Source organism: Bombina bombina, chromosome 2 (assembly GCF_027579735.1).
Source record: "Bombina bombina isolate aBomBom1 chromosome 2, aBomBom1.pri, whole genome shotgun sequence".
NCBI lineage: Eukaryota > Metazoa > Chordata > Amphibia > Anura > Bombinatoridae > Bombina > Bombina bombina.
Window position 1 is genome coordinate 1361793036 of NC_069500.1, and position 19636 is coordinate 1361812671.

The 19636-nt window shown below is 35.8% G+C and overlaps 1 gene segment (V, D, J or C); it reads right to left on the reverse strand.

Moving 5' to 3' along the window:
* The window catches only part of LOC128650381 (Ig kappa chain V region Mem5-like), a 431694-nt gene that overhangs the window by 128848 nt on the left and 283210 nt on the right, over positions 1–19636 (reverse strand).

Below are 19636 nucleotides of genomic sequence, written 5' to 3' on the forward strand. Positions count from 1 at the left end.
TAGGGGTTAATAAGTGTAGGTAAGGTAGCGGCAACGTTGGGGGGGCAGATTAGGGGTTAATAAATATTATGTAGGTGTCGGCGATGTTGGGGGCAGCAGATTAGGGGTTCATAGGGATAATGTAGGTGGTGGCGGTGTCGGGAGCGGCAGATTAGGGGTTAATAGTGTAATGCAGGTGTCAGCGATAGCGGGGTCGGCAGATTAGGGGTTAATAAGTGTAAGGTTAGGGGTGTTTAGACTCGGGGTTCATGTTACGGTGTTAGGTGCAGACTTAGAGAGTGTTTCCCCATAGGAAACAATGGGGCTGCGTTGGGAGCTTAATGCTGCTTTTTTGCAGGTGTTAGGTTTTTTTTTCATCCCAAACTGCCCCATTGTTTCCTATGGGGGAATTGTGCACGAGCACGTTTTTCGAGCTTACCGCTACCGTAAGCAACGCTGGTATTGAGGGTTAAAGTGGCGGTAAATTAGGCTCAACGCACCCTTTTTGGAGCCTAACGCAGCCATTCAGACAAATCTAAATACCAGCGTTGTTTGGAAGCGCGAGTAGGAAAAAAGACTGCGTTCTTACGCTGGGTCTTTACCGACAAAACTCTAAATCTAGGCATTTGAGTGACTGCAAAAGACCTGCAGCAAGATTTAGTGGCAACAAGCACTGTGTTTTCAGTTTACACAGTAAGGCATGTGCTAAACGCATAAGGTTTCCATGCCAGCTCCAAGACGTACACCACTACTGACCCAAAAGCACAAAAGTATGCTCCAATATGCTCAAAATCATATAAATAAGCCACAGAAGTTTTGGGATTCTGTTCTGTTGAGCGATTAAACAAAACTGGAACTTTTTGCCTGATAGATCAGCGGTAATGTCTAGAGAAGGAATAATGAAGCATACGCTCAAAAAAAAACACTCTGACTACAGTTAAGCATGGTGGTGGTTCGGTGATACTCTGGGGGCTGCTTTGCATCCTCTGGCACTGGAAACCTGCAGTGTGTGGATGGCAAGATGGATTCATTGAAGTATCAGGAAATCCTAGGAGAAAACATTATGCCGTCTGTGAGGAAGCTGAAGCTTGGTCGTCATTGGACCTTCCAACAGGATAACTGATCCCAAGCATACCTCAAATTCCACCAAGGCTTGATTGCAGTCCTGAAGATTCTACAGTGGCCATCACGTCACCTGACTTCAACCCCATAGAAAATCTCTGGTGGGATTTGAAGAAGGCGGTTTGCAGCATGCAAACCCAAGAATATTACTGAACTGGAAGCCATTGCCATCAGGAATGGGATAAGATTCCTCAGGAACGCTGCCAGAAAGCTGTTGTCCTGGCTATGCATCTGGTTTGCAGCAGGTCATAACAGCAAAAGGGTGCTCTACTAAGTACTAAAGATGCTTGCCATGAAGGGGGTTGAATATTTTGAGACTGTAGAATTCATTAAAGTTGCATTTTCAGTTAAATTTTGGGGAAACTATTGAAGCATTGGTTGTGTTGAGTTATTTGAAATGCTTTTGTTTTGATTTGTTCATTGCAAACAGCTGAAAGTGTGAGACATTTTGACAACAAACCTGATTCGCAATGGAGGTTGAATTATTTTGATTACAACTGTATATTATTATATATTATATAATATACTGTATATATATAATATATACATATATATATCACACATACACACAAAGGTTTTTCCAAGTATTTCTTAAAGCAGCTTAGGCTTTAGCACAGTTGGCCTAGCGTACTTGGGGTTAGCCGCATGATTGAAATCCAGAAAAGGGTGCTTTTGTAGTGCACTTTAATTTTGTAAATAGGAGCACAAAGAATTAGGGGCTCAATGATTGAAAGCTCTCTGGGCTGGCGAACTTATTAAAGAATGCTCACCAGACACTTCTATTTCCCGGGTGGAATGATCTAAAGTCACTTTTTACCCTGAAACAGGGGTGTCTCACTAAGGGGCATATACTGCATTGTCATAAGAAACCGTGCACAATAAAATTCGTATTTTAAACATCATACAAACAAATATTCTTGTACCAATTCACCAACGAAAAATAACAGGGGAAAAATTGTATAGTTAAGGTGCATCATAATTCGTAACAAAATTCTTCACTAAAAATCGTATTTTACAACAAAAGTAAAATTTTGTATGTAACTTACACAGGGAAAAAATCAAATGAAATATGCACAGCGTAAATCGTAATTTTAGACACTGGATGTGCAAAAATCACACAGAACATTTGTACTTATAAATACAAAATGCAAAATGTAATTGTTGTTTTTTGTAAAATGGCTGAACATGGCCGTTCCATGGGCGTTCCATGGGCGTATATGAAATGTCCTCTCTAATCCCTGCATAAATTCTATAAAGATTTTTGCACGCAGATCTCACAGTTTTTTCTCTCGCCAACTAAAAGCTTTTCCTCAAAACAGTACGAACACTTATAACCCCAATGGAGAACACATGCATACAAAAATATAGACAAATGTAAGATGCTCTATGCCAGAAAACATAATTTATGTAAGAACTTACCTGATAAATTCATTTCTTTCATATTGCAAGAGTCCCATGAGCTAGTGAAGTATGGGATATACATTCCTACCAGGAGGGGCAAAAGTTTCCCAAACCTCAAATGCCTATAAATACACCCCACCACCACACCCACAAAATCAGTTTAACGAATAGCCAAGAAGTGGGGTGATAAGAAAAAAAAGTGCGAAAGCATAAAAAATAAGGAATTGGAAATAATTGTGCTTTATACAAAAAAAATCATAACCACCCACAAAAAGGGTGGGCCTCATGGACTCTCTGCTAATATGAAAGAAATGATTTATCTGGTAAGTTCTTACATAAATTATGTTTTCTTTCATGTAATTAGCAAGAGTCCCATTGAGCTAGTGACGTATGGGATAATAAATACCCAAGATGTGGAACTTCCACGCAAGAGTTCACTAGAGAGGGAGGGATAAAATAAAGACAGCCAATTCCGCTGAAAATAATCCACACCCCAAAATAAAGTTTAAATTTATAATGAAAAAAAACTGAAATTATAAGCAGAAGAATCAAACTGAAACAGCTGCCTGAAGTACTTTTCTACCAAAAACTGCTTCTCTGATTACAGATAGCAGGGCACCGAGAACTTTGAAAAATCCTTGGAGCTGTTGCTCAGGCCGAATGGCAGAGCCACAAATTGGTAAAGCTTGTCTAGAAAAGAGGAATCTCAGAAACTGATAGTGATCTGGATGAATCGGAATATGCAGATATGCATCCTGTAAATCTATTGTGGACATATAATGCCCTTGCTGAACAAAAGGCAGAGTAGTCCTTATAGTTACCATTTTGAATGTTTGTATCCTTACATAACGATTCATATATTTTAAATCCAGAACTGGTCTGAAGGAATTCTCCTTCTTTGGTACAATGAATAGATTGGAGTAAAACCCCAGACCCTGTTCCAAGACTGGAACTGGCACAATTACTCCAGCCAACTCTAGATCTGAAACACATTTCAGAAATGCTTGAGCTTCACTGGATTTATTGAATGCGAGAAAGAAAAAATCTTTTGCCAAGGAGGCCTTACCTTGAAAACCTATTCTGTACCCTTGTGAAACAATGTTCTGAATCAAAGACTGTGAATCGAATTGATCCAAATTTCTTTGAAAAATCGTAATCTGCCCCCTACCCAGCTGTGCTGGAATGAGGGCCGCACCCTTCCTGTGGACTTGGGAGCTGGCCTTTTGCTTTCTAAAAGGCTTGGATTTATTCCAGACTGAGATGGTTTCCAAACAAAAACTGTTCCTTTAGGGGAAGGATCAGGCTTCTGTTCCTTATTCTGACGAAAGGAACGAAAACGATTAGCAGCCCTATATTTACCTTTAGATTTTTTATCCTGAGGTAAAAAAGTTCCTTTCCCCCCCAGTAACAGTTGAAATAATAGAATCCAACTGGGAACCAAACAATTTATTACCTTGGAAAGAAAGGGAAAGCAAAGTTGACTTAGAAGACATATCTGCATTCCAAGTTTTAAGCCATAAAGCTCTTCTAGCTAAAATAGCTAAAGACATATACCTGACATCAACTCTAATGATATCAAAGATGGCATCACAAATAAAGTTATTAGCATGTTGAAGAAGTTTAACAATGCTATGAGTTACTATGATCTGACACGTGTTGTGCAAAGCCTCAACCAAAAAGTGGAAGCTGCCGCAACATCAGCCAAAGAAATAGCAGGCCTAAGAAGATTACCTGAACATAAATAAGCTTTCCTTAGAAAGGAATCAATTTTCCTATCTAAAGGATCCTTAAAGGAGAGTCTATCTGCCGTAGGAATAGTAGTTACGTATTAGCGAGAGGTAGAGATTGCCCCATCAACTTTAGGTATTTTGTCCCAAAACTCAATCTGTCAGATGGCACAGGATACAATTTTCTTAAACCTTTTAGAAGGAGTAAATGAATTACCCCAGATTATTCCATTCCCTAGAAATTACTTCAGAAATAGCATCAGGGACAGGAAAAAACTTCCGGAATAACTGTAGGAGGTTTTAAAAACCGAATTTATAAACACTTAGTAGATTTAGTATCAAGAGGACTAGATTCCTCCATCTCTAATGCGATTAAAACTTCTTTAAGTAAAGAACGAATAAATTCCATTTTAAATAAATATTAAGATTTATCAGTTTCAATATCTGAGACAGAATCCTCTGAACAGAAAAATCATCATCAGAAACAGACAAATCAGATGATGATGGTTCATTTAAAAATTCATCTGAAAAATGTGAAGTTTTAAAAGACCTTTTACGTTACTGGAAGGAGGGAATAACAGACATAGCCTTCCTAATAGATTTAGAAACAAAATCTCTTATATTACACAGGAACATCCTGAGTATTAGATGTTGATGGAACAGCAACAGGTATGGTATATTACTAATGGAAATACTATCTGCGATTAGCAAGCTTATCATGACATTCATCACAAACTACAGCCGGGAAGGGACAGTTTACCACAAGTTTACAGCAGATACACTTAACTTTGGTGAACCAGCATCAGGCAGCGTTTTTCCAGAAGTAGCTTCTGATCCAGGGTCAATCTGAGACATCTTGCAATATGTAAGAGAAAAAACAACATATAAAGCAAAATCTATCAAATTCCTTCAAAGGCAGTTTCAGGAATGGGAAAAAATGCCAATGAACAAGCCTCTAGCAACCAGAAGCAAATGAAAAATGAGACTTAAATAATGTGAGAAAAAAGGTGGAGACAAAAATGACGCCCACAATTTTTAGCGCCAAAAAAGCGCCCACATTATTGGTTGCCCAAATGCTTTTTGGCGCCAAGAATGACGCCACAACCGGTGACGCCGACATTTTTGCGCGCAAAACGTCAAAAAATTACGCAAACCACGAACAACTTTCCGGCGACAAGTATGACGCCGGAAATGACATACGAAATTTTTTGCGCCAAAAAAGTGCCGCGCCAAGAATGAGCCAATAAATGAAGCATTTTCAGCCCCGCGAGCCTAACAGCCCACAGGGAAAAAAGTCAATTTTAAGGTAAGAAATTTTTTTTTTTAATTCATATGCATTATCCCAATATGAAACTGACTGCTACTGAATAAGAATATTGATCATCCTGAATCAAGGCAATATAAATGTTTAAACCACATAAATTTAGAACTTTATATAAAAGTGCCCAACCAAAGCTTAGAGTGTCACAAGAAAATAAGGCTTACTTACCCCAGGACACTCATCTACATGTAGTAGAAAGCCAACCAGTACTGAAATGAGAATCAGTAGAGGTAATGGTATATAAGAGTATTATCGTCGATCTGAAAAGGGAGGTAAGAGATGAATCTCTACGACCGATAACAGAGAACCTATGAAATAGACCCCGTAGAGGAGGACCATTGAATTCAAATAGGCAATACTCTCTCTTCATCCCTCTGACATTCACTGCACACTGAGAGGAAAACCGGGCTTCCAGCCTGCTGAGAAGCGCATATCAACAAAGAATCTAGCACAAACTTACTTCACCCACCTCCATGGGAGGCAAAGTTTGTAAAACTGATTTGTGGGGTGTGGTGAGGGGTGATTTATAGGCATTTTGAGGTTGGGAAAACTTTGCCCCCTCCTTGTAGGAATGTATATCCCCATTAACGACAACTAGCTCATGGACTCTTGCTAATTACATGAAAGAAAGCAGCATAATGTGAGTTATATTGGCTGCAGGAGTTTAATTTTTAAACTGCTCCCCCTGCTCCCTGCTATTTTCGCACTAAGGAGTGTTCTTATCCAGCGCAGGGACTGCCCCTTTTTTTACGATCATTCCACCAAGGGCAGCCCTGCGTGAGTCGTCAAGAAAAAGTAGGTTTGAGCGGGCCGAAATTTATATTATCGAGCTCTAAGAGCGCTATTGATGTAACGTGAGCATAGTGCTAATATTTTTTTATCTCCACTCTTGACCATTGCAACATCGTATGATTAATGCAAAAAAAGCAGAATGCAAATATTTTATGTTACATCATCAGTTCACATTCACTGATATACAATTAATGAAGAGCTCTCATTATAATTTGTGGATATAGTTTTGGGTGTCACATATGTTACACCTATACATCATGTTTCTGAATTAGATTTATTTTTAATTTATGGATATTGGTTCTATGGCAGGTCATGTGTATTTTAACATTAGAAAAAACACTTTGGGGGTCCATTTATCAAAGCATCAATCTCTGTGCATTCGCTGTCATCAATACGCTCACCATACATCGCTAGACATCAGCTGCGCAAATCTACATACAACGGCCATATTTATTAAAAAGTCCTGTCAAAAAGATAATTCCGCCGACTATCTCTCGTCAACTAATCCATCAGTTTATGAGAATACTAGATTTAACACCAATTTATCATGCTGATTAGCACCATATCAAACTCGACATACATACATCACCTGGGACCTGATCTGGACCACTGAGACCCTAGGCTGCTGCCTTTACACGAGTCCTTGGCACCCCCCCTGTACATCAGGTAGACCAGCTTCCAAACTGCTGCTGTTATAACTAAAACTGCTATACAGATAAGATAATACAACTTTTCAAAGAAAGGGGGCTATTAAATTGCCAACTATGAGGGAGTTGTATACCACTTAATACACACTTTGTTGAAGGACTTTGAACAGGAATTCTGCATAAAAATGGAGGATCTGAGGACCAAGATAAAGGGCAGAAAGTGGGGTTGATTGACGGATAACCTACTCCAAAAGGATCCCCTGCGCAGCAACCTCCAACCACCAAAATCGAGTCGCGGCCCGAAGACAAAGGGTCATCTAATCTGCCAATGGGGAAGCTGACTCCGAGGCGAGTATGAAATCAGAGTCCCACGATCATAGGGATAATACAGCCACCTCCAGTCAACATACCTGCTAGAGCTCAATCGAGGGAGAGCTTCCCGCTATTCACAAGCTATGCAGATGATGGAAGAGAATCACCTAAGAGTGAAAGAACCCATTGTATCAGAAAAACTGCACACATCTGGACGGATGAGTCGGGGGGATCGGCCGGCCCTCTGGACACACCGATCTGATCCCTCCTGGCCAGAAGACGCGCGTCCGGAGATGGGATTCTGTTATGGCTGCACTGTCTGTTGTGTTTTCTCATTGGCAGCTAGGGGACCTTTCCTAGTAGCGATATGCTGGCTTTCCCACCCAGGCTCTATGCATGCGTTGCCTTAAGACTGGCATTGGGGTAATGTTTTCTATGACACTTTATCTCTGCAAAGAGATCCACTCCTGGGACACTGCCCTTTACATGCTATTTAGATGATGACTGTAATGTCTGATGCTTGTTAAAACTCATCAAATTTCTCTTAATGTATACTCCTTCTTCTTTATTAATAGGTGAAAGCTAAATTACTACCACCTCACTACACATTTTAGATTTTGTTTACTCATCAATATTTATTGTACAGCATACTATGATGATTCAGGGATTAATTATTATACAGCAATAGCTATTGACAATCAAACATAACCTAAGAAATATGTATAACACATAAACACACACCAAATGTATATGCATAAACCAGTCTATAAATGTGCTAATACCACTATCGATATCAACATACATTGATTACCCTAGCTAACAGTGTTTCAGATGTATATTTAGGTTACATACATCATATTCTAGCCCTGTAGCCCCATTGTAACACAATGAAAGTATAACTACTTTTAAGTAACTAGGGTTGGAACTATGTCTATTAGGAGTATCCCATATATAATAACCCCTGGGCAGTCCACAGATATGAATGATATTCACCTTATTAATCCCTGATTATTGTATAATGTTTAGAAGCTGTCTACACTGTGGGTTTTGGAGAGATGACACCCTGATTTCTATAGTTTCCTGATGCCTACAACATCAGCAGAGTTTGGCCGATATCTTTGTGTTACTTTACTGAACAGTTTTGTAGTGCTACTTGTTATTAGTTTAATATCTTGCACTGTTATGACCTGTTATAGCTATAATAAGCTGTTTCCTACACCTATCATACTACAAGAATGCTTCTGCATTCAGCAAAATGTTGAATGGTAACATGAGTACTATTGACGTGGTATTTAATCACCCTTAAATCAGGGTTCCTTTAGACACTGATTGCCTCCCCCCTCCCCTGTAGTCTTAGACTGTCTTATACTCCCTTCATAGTACAGCGTATCTTTATATCTTTCCCCACCCTGCTACACATTACTAGTTAGGCACATTATACAATATTAAGTACAGAATATACCTAAGCTCAATTGACCTGTATATAATTCTTTTCAGCTTACATGTGACAATATATTTGTCTCATATTATTTTATCTTATCTACTATATCAGTCAGTTAAACTCTTATAAACCCAATGACCCAAGAGAGCCCCGTGGTAGCTACCATTTGACACCCCTTTAAAGCCTCAATAGGTCCAAGAGCTGGCGGCTTCAGTATTTGCCTTAACTTTAGAATCTATATGAAAAATGAGGTTTCATTTTTTATGAATTGTTATGGTATTGCAGAGTTATATTACCGTCTAGGATAGTCTTTTGCCAAACAGAGTGTAAATTAATACCTTTACTTTTGCTCTCCTTACAACTAGTAAATATTTTCTTCTCAATTGGAAGGAGGCTAATACTGAATACTTCATATATACAATTATTTCCTTGCTTATTGTAGCTCATATTTTGTTATTTAGCCTTGTTTTTCTGAACTGTATTACTTTGACCAGAGAATAATCTGTAGGTCTATGAATTGCTGGTCTGTGAATGGACATGTTTTGTACAATGTCATTTTCAAAAACCCTCAATAAACAGAATTAAAAATAAAAAATAAATTAAAAAAGTCTATCAAAAAAACGCGCGTCAAGTACGGAGCGATGAGGGGTCGGACTTTTGATAAATAAGGAGTCATCGATGAAGTGGATATTCTGTTTTTTCCAAACGTTACTTATACCATATCATTACTGTCCATAGAACAAGCACATTTCTCTAAGGCTAATCTTTTATTTCTCATCTTTTAATATCAAAGAAATAGCTTCATTTATACCTGGAACAAACTATAATATCTCATAGAAAGTAATTTTTTTTTATTTTTTTTTATACAATAAATCTGATTTTCACATAAATTAATGTGTATTTGTATTTCTAGAAATCATGATATGCCTATCTCATGTTTGTTTCTTTTTTTAAATTATTCTTAATGCTAGAATTTGTACATACTGTATATCCTTGCACATACTTGTATATATATTTATGTGTTATGTCAGAAATCTTCTGCAAACATATTTACATGTCCCTAAATTGTATTTTCTTCTAAACAATGTTGTCATATCTCTGTGTTTATTTATACCACTAAATGTATATAGTGTAAAACATATTATTATTCTGAGCAAGAAAAATTATGAATATAACATGTAATCAGGGTATCATATGTATTTATTTGCAATCAATGGATATTTTAAGAGCTGGGCCAGTTTTCTCTCTGCACTTGTGTAACCCTTCTGATTGTAGTCTAGTTTTTAACACCACCCCTACGCAGGTGTAAAAAATGGCTGGCATATGAGATGACATTTCTTAATGAAAATGAAATTCAAGTAGAAGGAAGAAAAACACTAAAAAAACAACATGACAGGTAAAAGAGGTGATTTCTGCTGTATCTGATTCATGACAGTTTAATGTTAGGTGGGCTATTCTCTTTGAGGCTATCAGCTTAAGATTATATTGAATCAAACATTATTTGATTTTTCAAATCATTGTCTAAAATATTACACTGGTGTGTTCTAATGTCAGCATCAATGTTTAACTTTAATTACTAATTTTACATATACATACTTTCAAAGTATAATACACAATGTAACAAATGGGCACTTAGAAGTTCTGATGAGTGATCAAATGACACCAAGTATCGAGCAATTTGATTCTTTAGTGATAGTATAAAATGTATATTTCAATCAGATTGGCTGATGTCATAAATCATGCTGATTATGCTTTTCCCAATCAAAAAGGTGGAAACTTTCACTCGTTTGTTGGTTTGTGTAGGATTTCGAGTATTGTGACTAATTTGGGTGCGAAGTATTGAGTCAAATGTGGTGTGAAATGCAGTGGACCTTGTATTACATGCGGTAAAACATGGTGAAATTAGATTGATCAAAAAAAGGAAGTTAGCTATATTATGTAATGTATTTATTAATCGTTATCCCTATATCTACTAGTCCTTCTGCCAGACAGACATTACCTGTCATTAAAACTAACTTTTGAAAGTAATCTGTCCCTTGAAATTACATGTGAATATAATATTGTTATTTAACATATTATTTAGATACTAAACATGCGTCTTTGTTGTCTGTGTGATTTAGAAAGAGTATACAATTGTAATCAACTTTCTATTTTACATAAATATGTATAAGCTCATTTCTCTTGCAGCATCAAACATAACTTTTCTGGGTTTTCAGGACTCCCATTGATTTCTATGGCTTCCGCGGCCCTTATAGTGAAGTAAAGTTTTACCTATCTGTATACACTATTGTATTAGTCATAGTTTAAATAAATACATCGCTAACTTTTTCCCCAATACATTATCTATTTATATAATAAACTTTGTTTTATATTTCCCTTCCGTTAGCGATCCTGACTTCCTCCTAACAGACACTTCCTTATTTTAGAGGTGAGTGATGTATAGAGCAATCCCCCACGCTCTATCTTGTCTACAAAGCGCATTCACGAGGATCCAATTTACCTGCGCGCATGCACATATCGGCGAATATGCTCAGAAATCAAAGTGCTTAATCTAATTAAAATAAATGTAATAACTTACTTTCAATTAATTTGAAAAAAAAAATGTGGTGTTGCGCTTGTGAGAATTGTAGCGGTCCAGATTTGACCAGTCAGGATTGGTGCCGTATGAAGAAACACATGTATTATGGCTAATTCAATAATAATATCAATAGGCATGGCGTGAAACGGGAGCGCGCTTGTCTTGCAAGCTAAGAAAATATTTCTGAACGCATGCGCAGGATCATCCAGGAGGCAGATGACGTAGATTGAGCGGCCAACCTAACGGCCAGAATTTCAATAGGCTGCTACAAAAACGTGACCTGACATAAAAAAAAAAAGGAACGGGTTGAATTTACGGACCGAAAAAAAAGTAACACCGAAAACTCAGTTTTATACTAACAATTAAAAAAAGTGATGAATGAAACTACTATTCAATTAGGGGGAACAATTATAATTAGATATTGAGATCAAGCCAACTTTACCTTCACTTTAAGGAGGCGGTTTTGAACGATAGGTACGCTTGCGTCGGAATAAACGCAAGCGTAACATGTTGAATATTTGATAACTTAGTAAGAGGTTCAAATAGAATCGAATATGATGGAGAATGATCAGTATTCCGATCGAATGACAAGCATCGATCTGCATCGTATTTGATCTTGCGGGAGCCGTATATTACATCACATTTGACAATGTTGATTGCTTTTGTTAAATATGGGCGGATCAAATTTGCGTCTAATTTAACACGAGATTCCAGCGTATTCACAGTTAAAGCTTTGATAAATGTGCCCCTTTATGTTGTGCTCTTCCTTATTCATTTTACTATCTCCTTTAAAATATTTAATAAGCTCTTAAAGTATCATCAAAGCACCACTGCAAATAGGTTAAACACATGGGTAAAGTAAACAGTCAGTATGGTTGCCACCAAGCTGTCACCCAGCTGTTACTATATCAGCATGGCTGGTAAATTTAAGGTTTAGGTAAATGGTAAAACTTTATTTAAGTGTGTTGGAATGATTAACAAATGATTATTTAGGGCCAGAACACTAATTAGCTCTTTCGCTATAGCGAAACTATTTGCGCGTGCCTGGTTGTGATGGTATTATGAGTTGAAAGTAAAAAGTTATCACGCTTGCGCTAACCTGATGCGTGCAAAAAGCCGAACTTACAATATCGAACGTGTAATAGCCTATTCACCCATAGAAGTCAACGGGGTGAAAAATGTTAAAAAAACCTAACATCTCACTCTAGTGCAAACCAAATTGCAAATTCTCATGTGTGCTAACCGAAAATATGAATATTTCACATTCCAACGTTCTGCACATTGCAGAATATGTTCTATTTATTCATAAATACCTATTGTGTGTGTGTGTGTATATATATATATATATAATATATAAACAGTATATCTATACAGTATATATATATATATATACATACATACATACAGTATATATATAAATAAAAAAATTATTGAGATATATAATGTCTGTGAACCCTGACTTGTTTCCCAGTTTGTTTATTAGCATGCATTTGTGTGTGTGGCTGCAGTTTGTGTGGCTGTATTAGGGACTCAGGCACTAGGAAGAGACCTTGACGTGGTGCCTGAAGCTTGTCCCATTTGGCCAAATGCGGTAACTAACTCTTCCAGTTTTTGCTTTTATTCTTAGCTGAGAGCTTCTGAGCGAGTGCTGGACTTTATGTGTGTGACTGTGTGTGTTTCTGTAATTCACCCTGTGGACCTGCACCCAGGCAGGCCCGGGGGTTAACGGCCTGGTACTCTGCAAGTAAGTGCAGCTTATGTGAGTGTGATAGCAACCAAAGCTTAGCCTGTTTGTGGGTCATGGGATGTGTACCCGGTCCAGTCTGATGTGCTGTCCACTTCCTAAACTTTGCTTGCGCCCGGTAGTGATTACATAAGTCTGTGAACCCTGACTTGTTCCCAGTTTGTCTATTAGCCTGCATTTGTGTGTGTGGCTGCAGTTGTGTTGGCTGTATAGGGACTCAGGCACTAGGAAGAGACCTTTACGTGATGCCTTGAGCTTGTCCCATTTGGCCAAATGCGGTAACTAACTCTTCCAGTTTTGCTTTTATTCTTAGCTGAGAAGCTTGTGAGCGAGTGCTGGACTTTTTTTAATATGTGTAACTGTGTGTATATATATATATATATATATAGATATATATATATATATATATATATATGATTATATATAGGTATAAATATATATAGTTTAGAAAACCAAAAGGGAAACAAGAAGCATTTTAATGGCACACTTAGGGAGGGGTAGTTTATAAACAATGTGAGCTAGTTGGAGTGTAAGGGCTCGATTTATCAAACATATTCTCCTTAATTTGCGCCTCAATTCACGCCGTCGTAATATATCTCCTATTTATCAATCACAAATACTCCGAAAAATGTGCAAATATGACGTGCAAAATTCTCGCCCTTCAATGTCCCTCGCCTAGGCGCACATTTTGCGCAAAATAAAGCTTTAAAACGCCTTTTCCCGGTGTATATTCAAGAATACGACCTACTTCTCTTCCAAATATATATTTATCATTATTTTGAGCCATTGGAGAGCCTAAAGTTCTCCTCCTAATACGACTACTAATGTTCTCCATGAAGAGATAGGAGAACATCTAATTTACTCCATATTTTCAGTGCCGAGAAGATGGGATTATTTCCTGATCTTGTCTGCAATTTCTTTAGCAAGGGGCCATGAAAATCGTCTAAATGAACAGATTTTGCCAATACGTAGACGGCAAAGAGTTCCACGAGTTTTCTACATCGTTGTGGACTACAGGCATTATCTGATTACCAGGATAAAAAAAAGATTTCGCCTAAACTGGGAGAGCATACAAAATCTATATGTTCTAATACAGAATGATCTAGAGCCACAGACCAGAAGAACAAGGGCAATACCTGGAATGCTCAAGTTATTGGCAGTTTTGCATTTCCTAGCCACAGGCTCTTTTCAGGCTGTGTCCAGTGCAGTGGTTGCATGCCGTCAGCCTTCTTTTTGTAGACATTTGGAGGACTGTCTTAAAAGCTATTTTGAAGCATCTAAATAAATTTATATATGTGCCAGGATGTACATGAATGGCACCAAGTAAAATCTGGGTTTTATCAGTTGCCGGCATTCCAAATGTTGCTAGGTGCAATGATTGCACACATATTGCAATTCCACCACGAGCTTTAAGGGGAGGGAGCAATATTCGTAATCGTAAATACTTCCACTCTCTCAATGTTCAAAGCAGTATGTGACTCTAACCTTCGGTTTTGGGCAGTAAGATCAGGTTTCCAGGGTCATGCCACGATTATCACATATTAAAGCATCGGCTTTATTTGCAGCATTTGAACGTTGGAGACATGCCACAACGGTTGGCTATTAGGTGAATAGTAAAATATTTATATTTATATTACTCAAACCTTTATTGTAATTTTTAAATTGTCATTGTTGAACCTCATAAACCTGTAGTTACATGTAGCTAATTTGTAATTTTATTATATTTTTGGAAGGTGACAGCGGGTACCCCTGTTAGGGCCTTGGCTCTTGACGACCTGTACCAATACCTCATACAACGGTCAGAAATCAAGTTCAACGAAGCTCAGCAGGGTCGACAAGGAGTGCTATTGGAGAATTACATTTGGGGATACTGAAAATGAGATTTATGGGTTGTTGGACCATTTTGTGGTGATCTTCAATATTCCCCAGAGAAATGTAATGACATAATTCTGATGTCATGCATAATGCATAATATAGCTATTTCCCAAGGAAATCTAGATGAGGTGTGTCTGGAGGATGTGCCAGAAGTATGTTTAAGTTCCTCAGGAAATTGTCACAAGACATACTACAAGAGCTGGAGTGGAAAATCGTCTTGAAATTATTGAAAGATTTTTTAGGATGTAAGTCTACTTAAAACTGTATTGACATGTTAATATTGTTTGTTCTATATTATTAATTACACCTTTTTTTTTTCTTTCAGGAAATTTTCTGATTGGATTCAAATACATATTTTTTGTTCATATTTTAAATAGATAGTATTGTATATATATATATATATAATATATATATATATATTATATATATTTATACATAATACATTATATTTATATATTTATATATATAATTATTATATTTATTATTTTTATTTTTTTCAAAGAGGAGATTATATAGTTTGTTTACCAAGTTGTGTTGTGTTTATTTATAACAATTTATATATATATTTATATTTAGTTATAGAGTTATATATATCTATTTCTAGTTTTGAATAAAAAATAAATACTTTGAAACAAAAAACATAAGTTTTCGTTATTTACTTTTGAATTAAAAAACTTTATTAATAATATAAAAAACTTTATTAAACACAAAATATCAACATCAAAACAGTAAACTCGAATAAACATTAACAAAGGTTATAATTTAAAGTGCGGGTTAAATTGTTTTAGACCCCATAACTTGAAGGGTATATATGAACAATATAATTTAAAATTCTGGATGTTCGCCTATTCAGGAAACCTCTAACTTTTCTGATAGTACTCCTTTTGAACATTTAACTGTTCTTGAAGTATATTATTTCTCTGTTTTTGTAATTCAATTCATTTCTTTTAAAAAAATCATTCTGTTCATTTCTAAGAGAGACAATGCATATCTGACAATCGTTCAACTTCATTTGGTCTCTCTGGTTCATCTTTCTGACATTGTTGGTGCATCCTCAATCTCTTCCTCACATTTCGTCAACATGTGGTGTCTCAAGTTGTGGTTTGAGTTTGTACCTCTATTTGTGTCTCATCATCATCATCATCATCCTCCTGACAAACTGTGTCAGTCACAAGTGGTTCTAAAGTGATTTCTATTTCATCTATGAATGTAAATAAAAATAATTTTAGAAAACAAAAAAAAATTCTTTAAAAAAAAAAAAAAGGTCAATACTTACTATCAAATAATGAAATTGACGAATCCTGCATTGTTTGTAGTAATCCCCTGACACCTGTAACAATAAATACATTGATATTCATATACATGTTTATAAAAAAAATGATTCTGTACATAAACAGAATTTTCATGAGAAAAAGTTCAGAAACTTAATACATATTAATTACATTTCATTGTCCATTCTTTTCATTATTACAAATGATATTTACATTTTAGTAATATACTTTTACTTACTGGTAGTTTCTTCCCAGCATGTTATAGTCACATGAAGATGTTTGAGGGTTGTTGCTGTTCAGAAGTCAATTCAGACTCGGATGGTTGGTCCACCTGGGCATTTCTGATTTCATTCAAACGCCTCTTCATGTTGTTCTTTAAAGTACATATAAATAAAAGTAAAAAAATAAAAAAAAATTAGGCAAAACTGAATATACAAAATACATGTTAAAAGTGATAGTATAGTGAAAATTATACTTTCATTATTCGGATAGAGCATGGGAAATTAAAAAAAACTTTATAATTCAATACTATTATAATTTTTAATTGTCTTCTTTTTTATTATCTTTCATTTAAAAAATAAATAATCTAAGTTTAGAAGCCGGACCATTTTGGGTGTGGCAACCTGTTAGCGCTTGAGGATTGTAAATGTAGCCATCCAATCAGTCAAGCGGTATCCAGGTCCCTCACCAAAAATGGTCCTGCTTCCAAGCTTACAATCAGACAGTCTGTTCATAGTCCAGCAGTTCATGCCCTATATGCGGGGCCCTCCACCAGTTCCTTTCGATAACTGCTTTTCCTTACAGACTTTTTTTTTTATATTCTTACGAATAGTCATTCACCCTCTTCCGCCAGGACCCCTGACGTCTTTAGGAAAACTACCCTCTGCTAACACTGCACGACTAATTTGTTCCAAATTGCCTTTTTTCTGTGAGGGGTTGATAGATTTGGCTTGATAGCCGATAATAACATCATAATGTTCGATGACTACTTCAACTAAAAATACAGTTTTTGTCGATGACTAAACATCACACTTCGGCCACTTTTCGTCTTTCCAGCTAGTCCAGTAGCCATCGCAAATTTAAGAGCAAAACATGGCGCAATAAGAATAGTGTCTTCATTCGAAGTCAGAAATAAAGTAAGTGAACAATTATCAATAACAACTTTAGTTCTAGAAGGGTTACAGAAATGGGCGTTTATGAATAGATTAATGAATAATTTAAATAAAATTATTAACTTTAATTTGATTGGACAATAACAATTTACTTTATTTCTATTGGTCAAATGTGTAATTTTTCAAATTGATGTGTCTATATTTTATATACATTCATTTATAGAAGAATCATAACATTAGTAATGTATCAATTGAAGTAACAATGAACAAAGCCATAAAAATAATATTAAAATATGCAAACAAATGTATCGACTGTAGAAATATAGTCCAAGTTTATTGCGCATTGTATCAAGTGTCGAAACATAGTGCCAGTTATCTGTATCGACCGTAGAAATATAGTGCACGTTATTTGCGCACATTTGTAACAACTTAAATGTAATCTATATTTATACAAAAAGAAGTTAACTAGTTTAATAGGTTTTTCGTTAATATTATTAATAAATAAGTTTCTATTAGATTACTTACTTCTTTTAAACATAAATCATTTTTAAATGGTTAATATTTTACTGCGCAATTACAATCACAATTAGTTTCCGTTATTGGGTGGAAGTTTTATGGTTAGAGAAATACATACAGACAGTGATGATGAATCGTTCCAAGAAGTTTTCCATCGGTGAATTACTGATAATTCACCTATATCAATGGAAAAGTATTTTCCGAAAAAAAGGAGTGGGATATTCACATTGGAACAGGGATAAAAGAAATCCAATTTTATCTGAGATGGTGCGATGGGTCAGACGTCTGTCTGGCCATAATAGGACTAGGAAAACAGTGCCTGAAGCGTTATAATGATCTAATCCGGAGACATTCTAAATTAAGGACACTAATAAGAAGCTATGTTATGAAATGGTAAGTATTTATGTAATAGTTGTGTATCAATTTTGTAACTTCTATTGTAATCTGTCATTAGTTGTTACTTTGTTTACAGAATCTTGAACTTTGTACAAAAATATAATTGCAGGTTTTGTATCCATTTGAGCTTGATTGCAGTTTGTGAAACAGTATTAACAATATAATAGTTTCCATCAGATGTATGTTGTACTGTAAAATAGATTACCAATATAAATACAATTGTATTTTACTTTTACAGTCAAAAATAGAAGAAGGCCCCGTTATCTGCGCCCAATAAACTGAATCCATCCAGTCCAGAAGCTGATGTGATCCATTACCGACTGTTTTTCTGGAGTCTGAGGCTATCATTACAACCAGTATGAATATAGTTACTAAAATGTATAGTATTAAGATAACTCATCATTGATATTAACATTTATATGTTCAAATTTTTACAAAAGGGGAAAAAAAAAAAAAGAGGCGACAATTACGTCGCCAGAAGGCCAATGCCCATCATTGATGATGATTGTGACAATGAAGGTAGATTTAATTCACATATATATTACAAATAAATAATATTAGTCTAGTTAATGTCTATAATCATATTATAGACATGATTGAAGAAGATCCAAACCAAAATGCCATTGAAGAAATAATTGTTGAAGAGGAAACTAATAATAATATGATGCAAGATTCTCCAAATAGCGAGCGACCACAAGACAATATATGTAGGTTCATATGTCTATTCAGTCACTCCTGATCTTATGTCATTATTTGTAATAAAATATAACTTTTGTTTTAGTGAATAATTATTCAAACAAGAGATATGGGATTTCAATCAGCATTGTTTCTATATAAATAACTATTCTGTTCTAATTAATTTGGTATGGTCTTACAGCTATTCAAGATGAAGGACATAACCTTGAACATGAAGAAGAGCAACAATCAAATTCATCCAATTCAACGCAATGCTATGATTGGAGTGAGTTCTTTGTATCATATAACAAGCTTTAGCTTTATGAAATTCAATTGCAATTGTCAGTATTGTGTGGAACAAAAGATGCATGTGCGTGTAGACAGTATTATCAAGATGACATGCTTTTAAATAACAACAGAGGTGTAGATAAAACCTTCTAACAAGATATTTGTCATTTTCTGTGTTTCTTGTTAGCATTACATAAAACACTAGTTATCTTGTAATGCTGAACAGAAATGTATTCAATTAATGACATGTTCCTTAATATAACTTTTTTTCTATTTCTCCTTGGTACAGTGCCTGAAGATCAAGAAATAACTATCAACAAAAAAGAAATTTTGGATACCCTGCTGGAAGTTGAAAATAATTTGATGAGGACATACATAAAAGTGCAAAACTTAAGAGAAAAATATCAATCTTTTTAATTATGAACAATAAAGCAAAACA